The sequence below is a fragment of the Saimiri boliviensis genome, chromosome 10 (genome assembly GCF_048565385.1).
Source record: "Saimiri boliviensis isolate mSaiBol1 chromosome 10, mSaiBol1.pri, whole genome shotgun sequence".
Taxonomy (NCBI): domain Eukaryota; kingdom Metazoa; phylum Chordata; class Mammalia; order Primates; family Cebidae; genus Saimiri; species Saimiri boliviensis.
The window spans coordinates 19,303,816-19,324,966 of NC_133458.1; the positions used below are offsets into that span (position 1 = coordinate 19,303,816).

At 41.4% G+C, this 21,151-nt stretch overlaps 1 pseudogene; it reads left to right on the plus strand.

Moving 5' to 3' along the window:
- The first annotated feature begins 19,954 nt into the window (after positions 1 to 19,954).
- On the plus strand, positions 19,955 to 20,882 carry LOC101043649 (prohibitin 1 pseudogene; annotated as a pseudogene).
- The last annotated feature ends 269 nt before the right edge of the window (positions 20,883 to 21,151 follow it).

Genomic DNA, 21,151 nt, shown 5'->3' on the forward strand with positions numbered 1-21,151 from the left:
GTATTACCATGTTTACAAGTGTCCAGTGTGTCATTTTTCTTTTACACTAGGGACTGGGGTCATCCTGCAGAAACTGAAGCCATAGCAGCCATTTTGGAGACACAGAGGAAGTAAATCCACTGCCAGAGTCACTGTAGGATGAAGAGGGAACATACGGGAAATACTCCAGCTTCTCCCTCCCTCCCAGTTTCTGCCCTCCGGTCTCCTGTCAGTATCTCCTACTGGCAGAACCTATTTTCAACCTTCACATCTCTTCTCACTTTCAGTCTATTACGATTTGTTTCAGATTTGTTACTGATCCTACCATGAAGACCAGTAGTACATGACTACTGTATGATGCCTGAGAAATCAAATCATTTCTCCTTAGAAAGTTTAAAGCCTAAAGATCTCTGAAGCTTTGATAAATGCTAAGATAAAAAAAAATTTCGACCGGGCGCGGTGGCTCAAGCTTGTAATCCCAGCACTTTGGGAGGCCGGGTGGGTGGATCACGAGGTCGAGAGATCGAGACCATCCTGATCAACATGGTGAAACCCCGTCTCTACTAAAAAAAATACAAAAAATTAGCTGGGCATGGTGGCGCGTGCCTGTAATCCCAGCTACTCAGGAGGCTGAGGCAGGAGAATTGCCTGAACCCAGGAGGCGGAGGTTGCGGTGAGCCGAGATCGCGCCATTGCACTCCAGCCTGGGTAACAAGAGTGAAACTCCGTCTCAAAAAAAAAAAAAAAAAAAAAAATTCACTGTGAAGGTAGAAGTCAATCTATTTTTTAGTTTTATTTGTTGATGACACAAGAGATTAATGCCAAAGTTGGTAGATAGAACGAAATGTGAATTCAGTCTCTGTTTTCTGCAAAGAATATTTATTGATTTTAAAAGGCAGAATAATTTGTAAGAGAAATGTGAAAATGAAGCTCGGTAAAGAGATTGTGTGAGAAAATCTTAATAATCTAAAGTGAGTTTTAAGACCTGACTCAGATAAATTATATTTTGACCTCTTAGAAAAGTTGTAAATGAAATGGGAGAGAACATCTAAGACGAGAGAATGTTTAAATGGCATAAGCAAGAGGATGTATTCTGTGCATTGTATATTACTAAGCCGCATATTTCAGTCAGCCCCAACAAGATTTTCCAACTACTTATTAAAGAAGTTATCAAACAAAAAAAGTTGTTCATTTGGACCAAACATAAAATGCTTAAAAATACATCATCCTGGCTGGGCGTGGTGGCTCACGCCTGTAATCCAAGCACTTTGGAGGCCAAGGCGGGCGGATCACCTGAGGTCGGGAGTTTAAGACCAGCCTGACCAACATGGTAAAACCCCATCTTAAAAATAAATAAATAAATAAATAAATATATATCATCCTAATCAAATACTTTACATTGACCAGGTTACTGATATGGTTGTAGAGAAATGAAGAAGAATTTATTTATGGACTTTACCTTGATTACAACAAGGCATTCTACTTTTCCTTGTGGATGCTTAGAGTAGCACTATTTGAATGCTGATAGACTTAGGCAGAATAGAAATTGGTTGATCAACGATACCAAGAACTTACTGATTAGTGGATATCAACCTAGAGTTTTTTGGTTTTTTTTTTGGGAACAAAGTCTCACACTGTTACCTAAGCTAGAGTGCAGTGGTGCAATGTCAGCTCACTGCAACCTCTACCTCCTTGCTTCAAGTGATTCTCCTGCATCAGCCTCCCAAGTAGCTGGGACTAAAGGCATGCAGATACCACACCCAGCTAATTTTTGTAGTTTTAGTAGAGATGGGGTTTCACTGTGTTGGCCAGGCTGGTCTTGAACTCCTGACCTCATGATCCACCCACCTTGACCTCCCCAAGTGCTGGGATTACAGGTGTGAGCCACCGTGCCTGGCTGAGAAGTTTTATTAGGATGAAATGAGGTCCTTCTCAGGCCTTGTAATTGGGATTTCCTTTTTAAAGTAGATTGTTGCATACAAAAAGTAATGATGAGATTATCAGCTATTTGAATGACACCAAACTGAAACAGAAGATGAATATGTTGATTCCCAAAGTTCGAATTTAAAATATGTACTTAGTGGCTCACACATGTAATCTCAACACTTTGGAAGGCCAAGGGGAAAGGGTTTCTTGAGCCCAGGAGTTCTAGATCAGTATGGTCAATGTAGCAAGATCTTGTCTGTATTAAAAAAAAAAAAAGATTAGCTAGGCATGGTGGTATATGTCTGTAGTCCTAGCTACTTGGGAGTCTGAGGAAGGAGGTTCTCTTGAGCTCAGGAGGTCAAGGCTGCAGTGAGCTGTGATTATGCCACTAAACTTCAGCCTGGTTGATAGAGTCAGCCTCTGTCTCATAAATAAATAAATTCTAAAAATATTTTAAATATTTTCAGAATGACATCAGCAAGATGAAAGAATAAGAGTTTCTGGCCCTCACGCTCCTATTGAAACAGTAATTTAACAACTATTTATAGATGAGGATACCTTCACAAAAGTAACATGAACATATACAAATAAATTTCACTGATAAGGGTGAAGAAATGGACAAATATAGAATATACCAGACTGGTATAATCATAAGAAGTTTTAGATAAGCCTTATGATAACCACCCCCTCCCCCACACACTCACACCCCTGTAGTAGATACAAAAAAGATAAAAAGAATCAAAGCATATTACTACAAGAGAACTACAAAATAGAAAACAACAAAATAGCAACAGTAAGTCCTCAACTATCCATAATTACTTAAATGTAGACAGATTAACCAGTGAGAGTTGGGTGGAGTGGCTCACGCCTGTAATCCCAGCACTTTGGGAGGTTGAGGTGGGTGGATCACCTGAGGTCAGGAGTTCCAGACCCGCCTGACCAACATGGTGAAACTACATCTCTACTAAATACAAAAAAATTATCTGGGTATGGTGGCATACACCTATAATCCCAGCTACTTGGGAGACTGAGGCAGGAGAATTGCTTAATCCTGGGAGGTGGAGGTTGCAGTGAGCCAAGATTGCAGCATTATACTCCAGCCTGGAAAAGAAGAGCAAAACAGCATCTAAAAAAAAAAAAAATAAATAATAATAATAATAATAATTAACCAATGAAAAGAGATAGAGTGGCTGAGTAGAACAGAAAGTATGATCCAACTATATGCTGTCTACAAGATCCTCACTTTAGATTTAAGGACACCCAAGGATAAAAGTGAGGGATGAGAAAAGATATTCCATGACAACAGTAACTGAAAGAGAGCAGAGGTGGCTATACTTACATCATACAAAATAGACTCGATAAGTAAAATGACTGTCACAAGTGATAAAGAAAGTTATTATATAATTATAAAAGGGTTAATTCAGTAGCAAGAAATAATTATAAATACACATGCACCCAACAGCAAACCATCTAAATATATAAAGCAAAAAGTGATAGATCTTAAGGGAAAATAGCAATACAGTAATTGCAGGAGACACAAAATATCCTACTTACAACAATAGACAGATTATCCAGACAGAAAATCAATACAGAGGCCAGGACAGTGGCTCACACCTGTAATCCCAGCACTCTGAGAGGCCAAGGTGGGTGGATCACCTGAGGTTGGGAGTTTGAGACCAGACTGACCAACGTGGAGAAATCCTGTCTCTACTAAAAGTATAAAATTGGCCGGGCATGGTGGCACATGCCTGTAATCCCAGCTACTCAGGAGGCTGAGGCAGGAGAATTGCTTGAACCCTGGAGGCAGAGGTTGCAGTGTGCCAAGATTACACCATTGCACTCCAGCCTGGGCAACAAGAGCAAAGCTACATCTCAAAAAAGAAGAAAAAAAAAAAAAAATCAATACAGGAACAGCAGACTTACATAGCATAAAGACCAATGGACCTAAGAGACATGTAGACTATTCCACCCAATTTTTCAGAATGTAGATTTTTCTAAATAAAAAGAATCACAAGGAACTACAAAGACCAGTTATGTGCCAACAAATTGGATGACCTAGAAGAAATGGATACAGTCTACTAAGAATGGATTAAGAAGAAATAGCCTAAACAGCCCAATAACAAATAAGATTGTCAGTAAGCAGAAGATTGTCAGTAAGATTATACTCCATGATCAAATAGGATTTATTGCTGGGAAGCAAGGATGGTTTAATACACACAAATCAATCAATGTGATATGCCACATTAACAGAACAAAGAAGAAACAGCACATAATCATCTGAGCAAATGCAGAAAAAGCACTTGAAAAAATTCAATACCTGTCATGACCAAAAAAACCTCTCAACAAATTAGACATAGAAGGAACTTGATGTAATACAAACCACAGTAGATAAGTCCATAGCTAACATTGTACTCAATGGTGAAAGTAATCTCTCTCTCTCTCTCTCTCTCTCTCTCTCTCTCTCTCTCTCACACACACACACACACACACACACACACACACACACTCTACAAAGTTACAGTAATCAAAAGTATGACACTGGCATAAAAACAAACATATAGACCAACAGAATAGCATAGATAGTCCAAAAGTAAACTCATACCAATATGGTCAGTCGATCTTTGATAAAGCTGCCAAAAATACAAAATGGGGAAAGGATAGTCTCCCTATAAATGGTGCTGGAAAACGTATATCCATATGCAAAAGAATGAAAATGGATCCTTATTTTATGCCACATACACAAATTCGGATTAAAGACTTAAACAGGCCAGGTGCAGTGGCTCATGCTTGTAATCTCAGCACTTTGGGAGGCCAAGGCAGGTAGATTGCTTGAGCCTAGGAGTTTGAGACCGGTCTTGGCAACATGATGAAACCCTTTCTCTGCACAAAATATATAAATTAGCTGGACAAGGTGACATGTGCCTGTAGACCTAGCTACTTGTCTAGGTGGGAGGATCGCTTGAACTCGGCAGGTTGAGGTTGCAATGAGCCATGATCAAGCCGTTGCACTGCAGCATGGACCACAGAGTGAAACCTTGCTCACAAAAAAAAAAAAAGAAAAAGAAAAAGAAAAACACGACTTAAATGTAAGACTTGTCACCATAAAATTCCTAGAAGAAACGTAGGAAAAAATCTTCTTGACATTGACCTTGGCAATCATAAATTAGTTGTAACAACCAAAACATAGGTAACAAAAGACAATTTAGGCAAGTGGGATTACAGCAAATTAAAAAACCTTCCCCACAACAAAAGAAACAATCAAGGTAATGAAAAGAAAACCAACCACTTATCTGATAAAGGGTTATTTATTTATATTTTTTGAGACAGAGTTTTGCTCTCATTGCCCAGGCTGGAGTGCAATGGCATGAACTCAGCTCACTGTAACCTCTGCTCCCAGGTTCAAGCAATTCTCCTGCCTTAGCCTCCTGAGTAGCTGTAATTGCATGCTCCCACCAGCACGCCCATCTAATTTTTGTTATTTTTAGTAGAGATGGGGGCTTCACCATGTTGGCCTGGCTGGTCTTGATCTCCTGACCTCAGGTGAGCTACCTGCCTCGGCCTCCCAAAGTACTGGGAGTGCAGGCGTAAGCCACATGCCCAGCCTGATAAACAGGTTATTGACCACAATATAGAAAGAACTCCCGGAACTTAATACCAAGGAAACAAACTGATTTTGTGTATGTGTTTATGTAAGTAGGTAGGTGGGTAGGTAGTTATTGAGACGGGGTCTCGCTCTGTCACCCAGGCTAAAGTGCAGTGCTGCCAGCCAGCATAACTCACTGCAACCTCTGTCTTCTGCTCTCAAGCTATCCTCCAACCTCAGCCCCCTGAGTAGCTGGGACTATAGGCACATGCTACCTTGTCTGGCTAATTTTTGTGTTTTTTTTGTTAGAGACAGAGTTTTGCCACGTTCCCCAGGCTGGTCTTGAACTCCTGGGCTTAAGTGATCCACCAGCCTTGACCTCCCAAAGTGTTGAAATTGCAGATGTGAACTACCACATCCAGCCATAACCTGATTTTAAAATTACTATCAGTTTTTTAGGTGGAGTCTCACTCTGTTGCCCAGACTGGAGTGCAGCGGTGTGCTCTCAGCTTACTGCAACCGCTGCCTCCCAGGTTCAAGTGATTCTCCTGCCTCAGCCTGCTGAGTAGCTGGGATTACAGGTGCACACCACCATGCCTGGCTAGGTTTTGTATTTTTAGTAGTTTGACCATATTAGCCAGGCTGGTCTCGAACTCCTGACCTCAAGTGATCTGCCTGCCTCAGCCTCCCAAAGTGCTGGGATTACAGGCATGAGCCACCATGCCCGATCCATAAACTGATTTAAATGGGCAAAGGATCTTAAGAGACATTTCTCCAAAGAAGACATATAAAGTGGGCAGCAGGTGTAAGAAAATATACTCAACATCACTATTTATCAGTGATATGCAAATCAAAATCACAGTGATATTATCTCACACCTGTTTGAATGGTTATGATAAGAACAAAACAAAACAAAAACAAAAACCAAGAGAAATACCCCACGCTGGGTAATTTAAAAAGGAAAGAGGTTTAATTGACTCACAGTTCAGCATGGCTGGCGAGGCCCCTGGAAACTTATAGTCACATTGGAAGACACCTCTTTACAGGCTGGCAGGAGAGAGAATGAGACCCGAACAAAGGGAGAAGCCCATTATAAAATCATCAGATCACATGAGAACTCACTCACTATCAAGAGAACGGTATGGGGGAACTGCTCCCATGATTCAGTGATCTCCACCTGGTCCCTCCTGTGACACACAAGGATTATGGGAACTACAATTCAAGATGAGATTTGGGTGGGGACACAGCCGAATCATACCACGAATGTAGCCAAGGAGGTGGAGAAAAGGGAACCTTGTACAATGCTGGTGGGAATGTAAATTCATGCAGCCGCTATGGAAAACAGGAAGTCTCTCAAAAAATTAAAAATAGAACTAAGAGATGGTTCAGCGATCCTGCTTCTGGGAATGTATCCAAAATAAACATCAGTATCTTGAAGAGATATCTGCAGTCCCATGTTTGTTGCAGCATTATTTATAGTAGCAAAAACATTTAAACAACTTAAAATATCTATGGACAAATGAATGGATAAAGAAAATGTGGTATATAAAGACAATGGAATGTTATTCAGCCTTAAGAAAAAAATCCTGTGTCTGGGACAAGTATGAACCTGTAGGGCACTATGCTAAGTAAAATAAGCCGGAAGGACAAATATTGCTAGGTGGGCTTGGTGGCTCATTCCTATAATCCCCTCACTTTGGGAGGCTGGGCCAGGAGGATCACTTGAGCTCAGGAGTTCAAGACCAGCCTAAGCAATATAGTGAGATCGGAAGCAAAGCAGCCTTATTGCTAATGTGGAGAAAGTCTGAGTGATCTGGAAAGAAGATCAAACCAGCCACAATGTTCCCTTAAGCCAAAATCTAATCCAGAATAAGGCCGTAGCTCTCTTCAATCCTGTGAAGGCTGAGAGAGATGAAGAAGCTGCTGGGGAAAAGTTTGAAGCCAGCAAGGTTGATTTATGAAGTTTAAGGAAAGAAGCCAATCTCCACAAAATAAAAGTGCAAGGTGAAGCAGCAGGTGCTGATGTAGGTGCTGCAGCAAGTTTTCCAGAAGATCTGGCTAAGATAACGGATGAAGGTGGCTACACTACACAACGGACTTTCAAGGTAGATAGCACAGCCTTCTATTGGAAGAAGAGGCCATCTAGGACTTTTTCATAGGTAGAGAGGCAATGCTTGGCTTCAAAGCTTCAAAGGAGAGCTTGCTCTCTTGCTAGGAGCTAATATAGCTGGTGACTTTAAGTTGAAGTCAGTGCTCATTGACCATTCTGAAAATTGTATGGCCCTTAAGAATTATGCTAAATCTACTCTACCGATGCTCTATACATGGAACAACAAAGCCTGGATGACTGCACAGCTGTTTACATCATGGTCTACTGACTATTTTAAGTCCACCGTTGAGACCTACCACTTAGAAAAAAAGCTGGCTTTAAAAATCTTACTGCTCATTAATAATGTACCTAGTCACCCAAGAGTTCTGATGGAGATGTACAAGATTTATGTTTTTAGGTCTACAACATAACATTCATTCTGTAACCCAAAGATCGAGGAGTTATTTTGAGGCATTTTTTTTTTTTTTTGAGATGGAATCTCACTCTGTTGCCCAGGCTGGAGTTCAGTGGTGTGATCTTGGCTCACTGCAACCTTTGCCTCCTGGGTTCAAGTAATTCTTCGGCCTCAGCCTCCTGAGTAGCTAGGATTAGAGCATGCACCACCATGCCTGGCTAATTTTTGTACTTTTAGTAGAGACAGGATTTTACAATGTTGGCCAGGCTGGTCTCAAACTCCTCACCTCAAGTAATCTGCCCATCTCAGATTCCCAAAGTGCTGGTATTACAGGTATGAACCATGTGCTTGGCCTATTATGAGGCTTTTAAGTCTTACTATTTGAGAAATAGTTATATCAGGCTATAGGTGTCATAGATAGTGATTCCTCTGATGGATCTGGGCAAAGTCAATTGAAAACCTTCTGGAAAGAATTCACCATTCTAGATGGCATTAAAAACATTTGTGATTCATGGGAGGACATCAATATCAATAGTAATGGGAACAAGTTGATGTCAGTCCTCACAGATGACTCTGGGAGGTTCAAGACTTCAGTGGAGTAAGTCAGTGTAGATGTGGTGGAAATAGCAAGAGAACTAAATTCGAAGTGGAGCCTGAAGATGTGACTAAATTACAGCAGTCTGATGATGAACCTGGAAAGGATGAGGAATTGCTTCTTATGGATAAGCTAAAAAAGTAGTGTCTTGAGATGGAATCTCCTCTTGGTGAAGACCACCACCCTGATCAGTCAGCAGCCATCGACATCAAGGCAAGACCCTCCACCAACAAACAGGGTAAGACTGGCCGAAGGTTTAGATGATAGTATTCTTTAGTAATAAAGCATTTTTAGGTTGAGCATGGTGGCTTATGACTATAATCCCGGTACTTTGAGAGGCTAAGGAAGATGGATTGCTTGAACTCAGGAGTTTAAAGCCAGCCTGGGTAACATCACAAAACCCTGTGTCTGAAAAAAATACAAAAATTAGACAGGCATGGTGATGTGCACTTGTAAGCCCAGCTATTCAGGAGGCTGAGGGAGGAGGATTGCTCAGCTGCAGTAAGCCAAAATCAAGTGTTGAGCCCATGAGTTCTAGACCAGTCTGGACAACATGGCAAAACCCTATCTCTACAAAAAATACAAGAAATTAGCCGGGCATGATGATGAGCCTGTAAGATCACATGAGCCTGAGAAGCAGAGGTTTGAGTGAACTGAGATCGTGCCACTGCACTCCAGCCTGAGCCATAGAGTGAGACCCTGTCTCAAAAAAAAAGTAAAATTAAAGTAGGCACTTTTTTTTTTTTTTTTTTTTTTTTTTTTTTTTTGAGATGGAGTTTTGCTCTTGTTACCCAGGCTGGAGTGCAATGGTGCGATCTCGGCTCACCGCAACCTCCGCCTCCTGGGTTCAGGCAATTCTCCTGCCTCAGCCTCCTGAGTAGCTGGGATTACAGGCATGCACCACCATGCCCATCTAATTTTTTTGTATTTTTAGTAGAGACGGGGTTTCACCATGTTGACCAGGATGATCTCGATCTCTTGACCTCATGATCCACCCGCCTCGGCCTCCCAAAGTGCTGGGATTACAGGCTTGAGCCACCGCACCCAACATCGTTTTTTTTTTAGACATAATGCTATTACACACTTAATAGACTTCAGTATAGTATAAACATAGCTTTGATATGCATTAGGAAGCTAAAAAATTTCTGTGACTTATTGAGCTATTTGCTTTTTTGTAGTGATCTCGAACTAAACTAATAATATCTCCAAGGTATACTTTAAACTTCAGAGTTGTAAAGATGGCAGAAGAAAGCTCCTGGAGGTGATGAATAGGTTCATGGTATAGATTGTTGTGATAGATTCATGGATTCACACATATCTCCACACTTATCAAGTTGTATATGTCAAATATGTATAGCTTTTGGTATGTCAGTCATACCTCAATAAAGTGACTTAAAAATATATTCTTATTAATTCAAAAAAGAGATGTTAAAAAGAAAAAATTCTCATATTCAAATAATTAGGCTGAATGTAAAAAGATAATATTTAAAACATAAACGTACAAAAGCCTCTGCTTAGATATAAAACCATTAACTGCACAATTATGGATTTTGGGAGATATGGTTTAGCAGCAGTAGAATAGAATAGGGCCAGGTGCAGGGCTCACATCTGTAATCCCAGCACTTTGGGAGGCCAAGGTTGGTGGACTGCTTGAGCCCAGGAGTTTGAGACCAGCCTGGGCAACATGGAGAAATTTCTCTCTACTAAAAACACAAAAATTAGCCAGGCATGGTGGTGTGCACCTGTAATCCCAGCTACTTGGGAGGCCAAGACGTGAGGATAGCTTGATCCTGGGAGGCAGAGGTTGCAGTGAGCTGAGATTGTGCCACGGCACTCCAGCCTGGGTGACAGAGAGAGACTCGGAGACTCGGTCTCAAGAAACAAACAAGCAAAAAGAATAGAACAGAAAAGGCTTTGAGTTCAGAATGCCCCAGGAGTGTGATGTGATCGTTAACAATCTATAAAGTGTTCTTAGTCTGTCTGGGGTCCTCCTAATTAGGGAAAAGGAGTCAGGCTGGCAGGACCAAGGTAAAGCAAAAAGAGAAAGCAGGTAAGTTATAAATCTGCCTTTCTTCATAGTCCAGTACACATACCCCTCCTGCACTGACAATTCACAGCCTTCCTGTGCCCCGCTATCACCCGACACCTGCAATAAGTTAGCTCACTGCAACCTCGCCATTACCAGTACTGCAGGCAGCACTCTTCAGCATAAGCACTATTTTATAAAATCCTCAGCAAGCCTTTATTTCCTTGCAGTCAGCTCCTTTCTGGCTGGTCTGTCCATTGCAACCTTGCAATATATTTTCATACTTTCCTTAATAAATCTGCCTTTCTTTATTTACAACTGTCTTGGTAAATTCTTTTACCCCCATGCTACTGACCTGGATATTCACCGCTCCCCCAAGACAGTCTGCAGTAATTAAGGTACAAGATCTCTGTTGAGTGGAAAGTTTTGTTCGGCTCTGTACTGGGTAGGTACAACAGAAATACCATACTTAATTCTCTGTGCTGCATTTGCAGAGATACCTAGGCAAGCATGGGGAGTAACTATGACGGTAAAGGGAATTGCAGTTCTTCAAATCTAACGGATTCGAGTGCTAATGGACTCACTAAAATAGATCATTTCCTCATTTACATCACAAAGAATCTAAATGACAGATATAATTTACTCCTGTTTACTGAGGTTGTATCTGCACTATCAGGGTTGTTGAGTCTCATTTTGTTTACTTTTACAATCACAGATTTAAATGTATTACTTGTTCACATAAACACTTCTTTGAAGGACCAGATTTGTAATACTTCTAGTTATTTCAGTTAGCAGTTTAAAAATGTAAGAAATTATTCTATGTGCTTACCTACTACTTAGGTAGGAATTACTTTTGAGATGACATTCATCATGTACAATGTCTTGTTGGAAAATACACAATATGTTAGCAAAACTACATAAATATACTGGTGTGAAAAAACTGGAATTAGACATAATCAGACTTTGGAAATATGGGAAGTTTTTACCTCAAAGGAAACTATGCAGTTTGTCCACTTGGCCTTTTGTATCTAGTAATTGCACCAATATATGTGAACAGAATTTCTTTCTATAATATTGATTGTTATCGAGGATAGTATGAGGTCAAAATGAATGGGGAAAGCTTTACTTCAGGCAAAAGATGAATTTGATTAGTTGTAAACTTCAAAAGATAAAGAAAAGGTAAAACGAAATTTAACTTATAAACTATTAACACGTGAATAAAATTTTCAGGTTGTTTAAACAAGAAACATCTTTTCAGATAATTTGTTCTAAGCATGTGTCAAAACTGTATTTTAAACTTGCACAAATGAAGAAGCCTAGGCAGACTAATTAATTGTTTTTTTCTCTTGATAGAGGAAATCAGAGAAGGGGAATAGGTGGTTATATATTTAAGAAAAGAATGTCAGCTGGGTGCAGTGTAATCCCAACAGTTTGGGAGGCTGACATGAGAGGATTGCTTGAGTCCAGGAGTTCGAGACCAGCCTGGGTGACATAGTGAGACCCCATCTCTACAAAAAATGTTTAGAGAATAGCCATCCTAGCTACTTGGGAGGCTGAGGTGGGAGGATGGTTTCAACCCAGGAGTTTGAGGCTCCAGTGAAGTATGATCATGCCACTGCACTCTAGCCTGGGTGACACAGCAAGACCCTGTCTCTAAAAATGAAGAAAAAAACCAGGAAGAAATAGAAAAGAGTGTCTGAGTATATATTATTAGACCCTTGACTAAGAATAAGTTGTAAGGCAGATAGCTAATTTTAAGAATAGTTCTTTTCAGTTCATTAAAATTTACCTGAAAATAGCCTTAGCAATTTATTAATCAAAGTAATTTCTGCCAAGTGTAGTGGCTCATCTCTTTAATCTCAGCCCTTTGGGAGACAGAGTTGGGTGGACTGCTTGAGCCCAGGAGTTTGAGACCCACCTAGGCAACATAATGAGATCTTGTCTGTATAAAAATTTAAAGAGAAATTAGCTGGACATTGTGGTATACACCTATAGTCTCAGCTGCTTAGAAGCATGAGGGGGAAGATTGTTCGAGCCCAGGAGGTTGAAGCTGCAGTGAGCCGTGATCATACCACTGTACTCCAGCCTGAATGAAAAAGCAAGAGGCTGTCTAAAATAATAATAATAATAATAATAATAATAATTCCATGAATGAAATTGCAAATTGCATCATACAAAAAAAGTTCTGTCCAAACTCAGTATTTGCCTAAGGCAATCTTTAAATATCTAAGTCAAGAAAATGTCTGCCCCATTGTATTTTGTGGCAAAATCAGAATGTGAGTGTGATTAGTTAAGTTTTTGCATTTCTTACATATAGTAATGTAACCTAGCTAGCGTGAAATCACCACTGAGACAAAGACTAGACCAAATTACAGGGTCTTCATTGCTGGCGGCCACGGAGGACTTGCCTCTCTAACCCGCAGCCCTGAAAGGAGGGTGTCAAGACCTTTTATGCCCGTAAACCACCTCCTGGGCGGGGGTGAGGGCGAGGGGCCTCTAACCTCCAAGCTATCCTTGGTCATTCCTGGGCATAGACCAAAATGACTTCGGGAGATATTTAGTGCGTAGTTTAACCTTAAAGCAAGGGCGAAGTCCTTCCCCAAACTAAACCACCTTTGCAACACGAATGAAAGTCCACACGGTTAGGATGATGAGCGAGGGCTGAGTTTGAAACTGCTGTTGCGAAATTGTAACTGAGACAGTAAGACAACCAGCTCCATCTAACCTCCAGGCTGTCTTTGTTCATTCCTGGCCGTAGGCCAAAATAACTTGGGGAAGAATTTAGTTTGTAGTTTATAGTTTAAAACAAAGACAGCAGCAGCCCTTTCCCAAAACAGATCCCCTTCTTGCCTGGGGACTAGCCTGCCTTTGGAGGACTAACAAATTAGCCTCAAGATAAGAAATGATGGTTTGGGAGTCAGGCAGCTGGAGGCTACAAGATTCTGAGCCTCCCCAGATTGCTCCTGGGGTAATATCAATATTGTAAAACCCAAGATCAGTGCTTGAGATATTTTGCAGCCCCCTGCCCTTGATGGATCGGCTGGTACCACCCAGACTGATCAAGTGGCTTATCTGATCTTGTGGCCCCCACCCAAGAACTGACAGTGCTGGGGGACAGCTTCCACTCCCTATGGTTTCATCTCTGACCCAACCAATTAGGACTCCTGACTCACTGCCCCCCTCCCACTGAATTATCCTTTAAAACTCTGATCCCCAAATGCTTTGGGAGATTGATTTGACTAATAATAATAAAACTCCTATCTCCCATAGAGCCGGCTCTGTGTGAATTATTCTTTCTCTATTGCGATTCCCCTGTCTTGCCAAATCAGCTCTGTCCAGGCAGCGGGCAAGGTGAACCTGTTGGATGGTTACCAATTCTGTTAAAATGTGGGTGTACTTTCTATAATCCCTTACTGCTCAGGAGTCATGTGGCCAGAGGTCACAAGATTTGTGACTTACCCAATTACTCCTATAGGTAACATCACTATTATAGATCCTAAGATTGGGTTTTTGAGAGACCTTTCAGACTGAGTCCACCTGAACTTTTTTTTTTTTTTTTTAAAGATGGGTTTCACCATGTTGGTAAGGCTGGTCTTGAACTCTCGACCTCAGGTGATCCGCCCGCCTTGGCCTCCAGAGTGCTTGGATTACAGGTGTGAGCCACCGTGCTCAGCCTACCTGACCTGAACTTCTGACTCATGATTCAACAGATCCTGTGGCCCCACTGAGGCAGACTCAGTGCGTAAGAACCTTTTCCCACACCCCTATGATTTCATCCCCAGCCAGTGAATATTCCCCATTCCCTAGTCTGCTGACATTTATTAGTGATTTCGTTATTTTTGTTGAGATGGGAGTCTCATTTTGCCCAGGCTGATCTTGAACTCCTGGACTCAAGCAGTTGCAGTCTTCCCGCCTTGGCCTCCCAAAATGCTGGGATAATAGGCATGAGTTATCAGGCTTGGCCTCACAATTTGATTTTTATCATTTTACTTCTTTCAACTTCTTGTTCTGCTAATCTTAAATTAGTAATATACTTTTATAAGTCATCTGCTTCTAGACTATAATAGTCCTGGAAATCCTCATGATGTTAATGGCATTAATATCAATTTAACTGACAATTATATCTATCCCTTCAGTTATTAGCAGTCAAGTCTTTCCCATAGGCTCTGAAGCTATTTTTTTTATGTTTCTTCAAGAAAACCCAATATCTGGTCTGTGGCTTATACGATGCCTTCAGGCAATTCTCAGGTGAGAAACAGACACTACCTGTTGCTAACAAGATTTGAGTTAATATTTTAGGGTAAATGACAATATCTGAGTGGAGAACAGTGGAATCACTGTTGATGTAAAGCATATATACAGATGGGCTTGCCTAAGTATTTCATAAGTACTTAAGTCTATGATGGCCATAAGTGAGAGACTGGACCACGGACAATGAAGATATTCATAATATCCATGGCCGATTAAGATATTCACAAAATTCTAAAAATGAATCTTTTTAGAAGTAATTTTGTTCATAGTTCTTGAACATAAATATCAGGTGCCTCTACCATCCTGAAAGGCCATACAGTTACTAAAACATATTCATGTTAACAACAAATTGCCTTAGTTCATTTGGTCTGCTCTAAACCAACAGCATAAACTGCATAGCTTAACAACAACAGAAATTGATTTCTCACAGTTCTGGAGACTAGGAAGTTCAAGATCAAGACACTGGCAGAGGTAGTGTCTGGTGAGGGTTTGCTTTCCGATTCATGGAGCACCTTTTTGCTGTGTCCTCACAGGGTAGAAAAGATAAACTAGTTATCTGAAGTCTCTCTTTTTATTTATTTATTTAGTTTTAAAATGTATTGTTATTTTTTTAGATGAGGTCTTTCTCTGTTACCCAGGCTGGAGTACAGGGTCATGATCACAACCCAGTGCAGCCTTGACCCCCCTGCTCAAATGATTCTCCCATGTTAGGCTATAACTATATATAATTTTTGTAAAGATGGGATTTCACTGTGTTGCCCAGGCAGGTCTCAAATTTTTGGCCTCACGATATTCTCCCCACCAGTAACCTCCCGCTGCCCACCAGCTTCCCAAAGTGCTGGGATTATAGTCAAGTCACTGTGTCCAGCCAAGTTTGTCTATCTGTAAAGTGAAGTGCATTACTTGAAAAATAAACATGCTCAAAATGTTTAGTCCGCCTATGTAAATAGATACTTTAACGTTTCCTTCTGGAAGACATATGTGTAGGAGAGAACAGTGTCAGCCAAAATTGCAAATAGTTTGGTGTAGTTGAGAATATTCTCTGGACACTTTTTAGGTGAGGAAGTGTTTATCCTGGAGAAGAAGGTAAATGCTGGAGCATAGTGGGAATAATAAGGTCATACCATAAATTTGTGAGCACTGGGAACTATGCTCTCTATTTTTCATTTTTATAGCTCTAGAACTTAGTTCAATGCTTGGTACATACCCGTACTGGTGTGTTTTCATGCTGCTGATAAAGACATACCTGAGACTGGGTAATTTATAGAGGAAAAAGGGTTTAATAGACTTACAGTTCCACATGGCTGGGGAGGCCTCACGATCATGGCAGAAGGCAAGGAGGAGCAAGTCACGTCTTACGTGGATGGCAGCAGGCAAAGAGAGAGTGCTTGTGCAGGTGAACTCCTCTTTATAAAACCGTAAGATCTCATGAGACTTACTCACTATCACGAGAACAGCATGAGAAAGATTTGCTCCCATGATTCAATTACATCCTACTAGTCCCTCCCATGACACATGGAAATTCAAGATGAGATTTGGGTGGGGACACAGTCAGACCATATCAATACCTTGTAAGTACTTGTCAAAGTACAATTTTTAAAAGTTAAAACATGACTCTCATACAAATATAGAATGAACACATGGCAAAGATAAGTTAATTTATTGAGAGAACCAGTAAGAAGGCAAACTTGGATAAAAGAACACTTTGTGGAACTGGGTGCTTACAGGCATTTTGGAAGGACTGTTAGAATGAGATTGCTACATAAGATACAAAATTGTTTAATGCATACAAGGCAATAAACTGATAACCTAGTCATAATAAGTAAATTGTAGAACGAAAGACAAAGAAAAAAATCTTTAAAGAAGCAAGAGAAAATGTACATGCTATTTTCTTTTTCTTTTTTTTTGAGGTGGAGTTTCACTCTTGTTACCCAGGCTGGAGTGCAATGGCGCGATCTCGGCTCACCACAACCTCCACCTCCTGGGTTCAGGCAATTCTCCTGCCTCAGCCTCCTGAGTAGCTGGGATTACAGGCATGCGCCACCATGCCCAGCTAATTTTTTGTATTTTTAGTAGAGACGGGGTTTCACCATGTTGACCAGGATGGTCTTGATCTCTTGACCTCATAATCCACCCGCCTCGGCCTCCCAAAGTGCTGGGATTACAGGCTTGAGCCACCGAGCCCGGCCAATTTTCAAAGGAGCAACTGCAAGACTGGCAACAGAGTGAGACTGTGTCTCAAAAAAAAAAAAAAAAAAAAATTATATAGGCTGGGCACGGTGGCTCACGCCTGTAATGTCAGCACTTTGAGAGGCTGAGGTCCTGGAGGATATTTTGAGTCTAGGAGTTCGAGATTAGCCTGGGCAACATAGGGAAACCCTGTCTTTACAAAAGTTAAAAAAAAGTTAGCTGGGCATCGTGATATGCACCTATGGTCCCAGACACTTGGGAGGTGGGAGGCTTGCTTGAACCCAGAAGGTCCAGGCTTCAATAAGCCATGCTCGTGCTACCACACTCCAGCCTGGGCAACTGAGAACCTGTCTCAAAAAACAAACAAACAAACAAACAAAAAACCCCAAAATAAAAAAGAATGTTATATATCAATAGAATCATAAAGTGTACTACCTTTTGGATTTGGTTTTCTTCACTCTGCATAACTTTAAGATTCATCTAAGTTGTGCATATCAATAGTTTGTTGCTTTTTAATTGCTGAATAATAATCCATGGTATGGATGTATCACAGTTGTTTAACTGCTCACCAATTGTAGGACATTCTGTTTGCTTCTAGTTTTTTTACTCTTCCAAATAAATCTGCTGTGAATAGTCGCATGGAGAATTTAGTGTGAACATAAGCTTTTATTTCTCTGGGATAAATGCCCAGATAACAACTACTGGGTCATATGGTAATGGTATGTTTAGTTTTAAAAGAAAAATCCATACTTTTTCCAGAGTAGTGGTATCATTCTGTATTCTCACCGGCAATGTATGAATGAATCCAACTTTACTGCATCCTTGTCAACATTTGTTATTATCACTATTTTTTTTTATTTTAGCCATTCTGATAGGTGAGTAGTGATTCTCATTGGGATTTTAGTTTATAATTCTCTAATGACTAATGATGTTGAACATCTTTTCATGTATTGATTGCTATCTGTATAGTCTCTTTGTTTTTTGTTTTTTTTTTTGAGACGGAGTCTCACTCTGTCACCCAGGCTGGAGTGCAGTGATGTGATCTTGGCTCACTGCAACTTCCACCTCTCAGATTTAAGCAACTCTCTGCCTCAGCCTCTTGAGTAGCTGGGATTACGGGTACGCACCACCATGCCTGGCTAATTTTTGTGTTTTTATTAGAGACAAGGTTTTACCATATTGGCCAGGCTGGTCTCAAACTCCTGACTTTGTGATCCACCTGCCTTGACCTCCCAAAATGCTGGGATTACAGGTGTGAGCTAGCATACCTGGCCTATCTGTACAGTGTCTCTCTCTCTCTCTCTTTTTTTTTTTTTTGAAATGGAGTTTTGCTCTTGTTACCCAGGCTGGAGTGCAATGGCGTGATCTCAGCTCACCGCAACCTCCGCCTCCTGGGTTCAAGCAATTCTTCTGCCTCAGCCTCCCAAGTAGCTGGGACTACAGGCAAGCACCACTATGCCCAGCTAATTTTTGTATTTTTAGTAGAGACGGGGTTTCACCATGTTGACCAGGATGGTCTTGATCTCTTGACCTCGTGATCCACCCAACTCAGCCTCCCAAAGTGCTGGGATTATAGGTGTGAGCCACTGTGCCCTGCCTCTGTACAGTCTCTTAAGTGAAATATTTGTTCATGTCTTTGCCCATTTTAGATTTTTGTCTCTGCTTTTTTACTGTTAAATTTTGATAGTTCTTTATATGTTAATGATTTTAGTCCTTTGTTGATTTCATGATTGCAATTTTTTTTTTCCAGTCTATCCTTAGTCTTTTCATCATCTTAACAGAATCTTCTGCAGAGTGAAAGTTTTTATTTTTGATAAGTTCCGTAAGAGGCTTGGATTTGTGTCCCTACCCACATCTCATGCCAAATTATAATCCCCAGTTTTGGAGAAGGAGCCTGGTAGGAAGTGACTGGATCATAGGGGCAGACTTCTCCCATGTTGTTCTCGTGATAGTAAGTGAGTTCTCGTGAGATCTGGTTGTTTAAAAGTGTGTAGCGTCTCCCCACCTCCTCTCTTTCCCGCTCCCACCATGTAAGCTGTGCCTGCTTCCCCTTCGACTTCCACCAAGATTGAAAGTTTCTTGAAGCCTTCCCAACCATACTACCTGTACAGCCTGTGGAACTGTGAGCCAATTAAAACTCTTTTCTTTATAAATTACCCAGTCTCAGGTAGTTCTTTATAGCAAGGCAAGAATGGACTAATACAGTACAATTTATCTTTTTATTTCTCATTTATTGTGATTTTGGTGTTGGTCTAAAATCTCTTTGTCTTAGGTTCCAAAGATTTTTCTCCTGTGTTTTCTCATAAAAGGTTTATAGTCTTACATTTTAAATTGACATCATGACCCATATTGAGCAAACTTTCGTATAATTTGTGAAGTTTAGGTCAAACTTCTTTTTTGTTTTTTCTTTGACTAGGATACCCAGAAACAAACTCCTGCATATATGGGCACTTGATTTATGACAAAGCTGCCCAGCGTAATAGGTCTGCTTAATAAACAGTGCTGGATCAATAAGATATTTATTTCTTAAATAAAAAGGCCCTATATGGCAACATACTGAAATTTAATTCTAGGTTGATTATCAACCCAAATATGACAAGCAAAAGTAGAAAGCTTTTAGAAGGCAATATAAGAGTAAATCTTGGCCAGCCATGGTGGTTCACGCCTATAATCCCAGCACTTTGGAAGGCCAAGGCGGGCGGCAACATGACAAAACCCCATTTCTATAAAAAGTACAAAAATCAGCCGGGTGTGGTGGCATGCTCCTGGAGTCTAAACACTCAGGCGGCCGAGACGCAAGACTTAGGAGGCAGAGGTTGCAGTGAGCTCAGATCACACCACTGCGCTCCAGCCTGAGCCACAGAGTGAGACCCTGTTAAAAAGAAGAAGGAAAGAGTATGCGTGATTGGGGAATTCATTTGGAGGTCAGAGTGGAAGCAGGTGTGAGAGGGTCCAGCAGAAGAAAACATGGCTGCCAAAGTGTTTGAGTCCATCGGCAAGTTTGGGCTGGCCTTAGCTGTTGCAGGAGGCGTGGTGAACTCGGCCTTATATAATGTGGATGCTGGGCACAGAGCTGTCATCTTTGACCGATTCCGTGGAGTACAGGACATTGTGGTAGGGGAAGGGACTCACTTTCTCATCCCATGGGTACAGAAACCAATTATCTTTGACTGCCGTTCTTGGCCACGTAATGTGCCAGTCATCACTGGTAGCAAAGATTTGCAGAATGTCAACATCACACTGCGCATTCTCTTCCGGCCCGTTGCTAGCCAGCTACCTCGCATCTTCATCAGCATGGGAGAGGACTATGATGAGCGTGTGCTGCCGTCCATCACGACCGAGATCCTCAAGGGAGAACTAATCACCCAGAGAGAGCTGGTCTCCAGGCAGGTGAGTGACGACCTTACGGAGCGAGCAGCCACCTTTGGGCTCATCCTGGACGATGTGTCCTTGACGCATCTGACCTTCGGGAAGGAGTTCACAGAAGCGGTGGAAGCCAAACAGGTGGCTCAGCAGGAAGCAGAGAGGGCCAGATTTGTGGTGGAAAAGGCTGAGCAGCTGAAAAGGGCGGCTGCCATCTCTGCTGAGGGCGACTCCAAGGCAGCTGAGCTGATTGCCAACTCACTGGCCACCGCAGGGGACGGCCTGATTGAGCTGCTGCAAGCTGGAAGCCGCGGAGGACATCGCATACCAGCTGTCACGCTCTCGGAACATCACCTACCGGCCGGTGGGGCAGTCTGTGCTCCTCCAGCTGCCCCAGTGAGGGCCCACCCTGCCTGTACCTCCACGGGCCGACTGGGCCGCAGCCCCAGTGATTCTTGATACCGCCTTCCTTCTGCCCCCACCCCAGAAATCACTGTGAAATTTCATGATTGGCTTAAAGTGAAGGAAATAAAGGTAAAAGGTAAAATTACTTCAGATCTCTAAAAAAAAAAAAAAAAAAAAAAAGAAAAGAAGAAGGAGGAGGGGGAGCAGGAGGGGGAGGAAAGAGGAAGAGGAAGAGGACAGCTTCTCGATATCAAAATTAAAAAGAAAAATAAATTTTAAGAAGTAAATCTTCATGACTGCATTGGGAAAATGCTCTTATAAAGAAACAC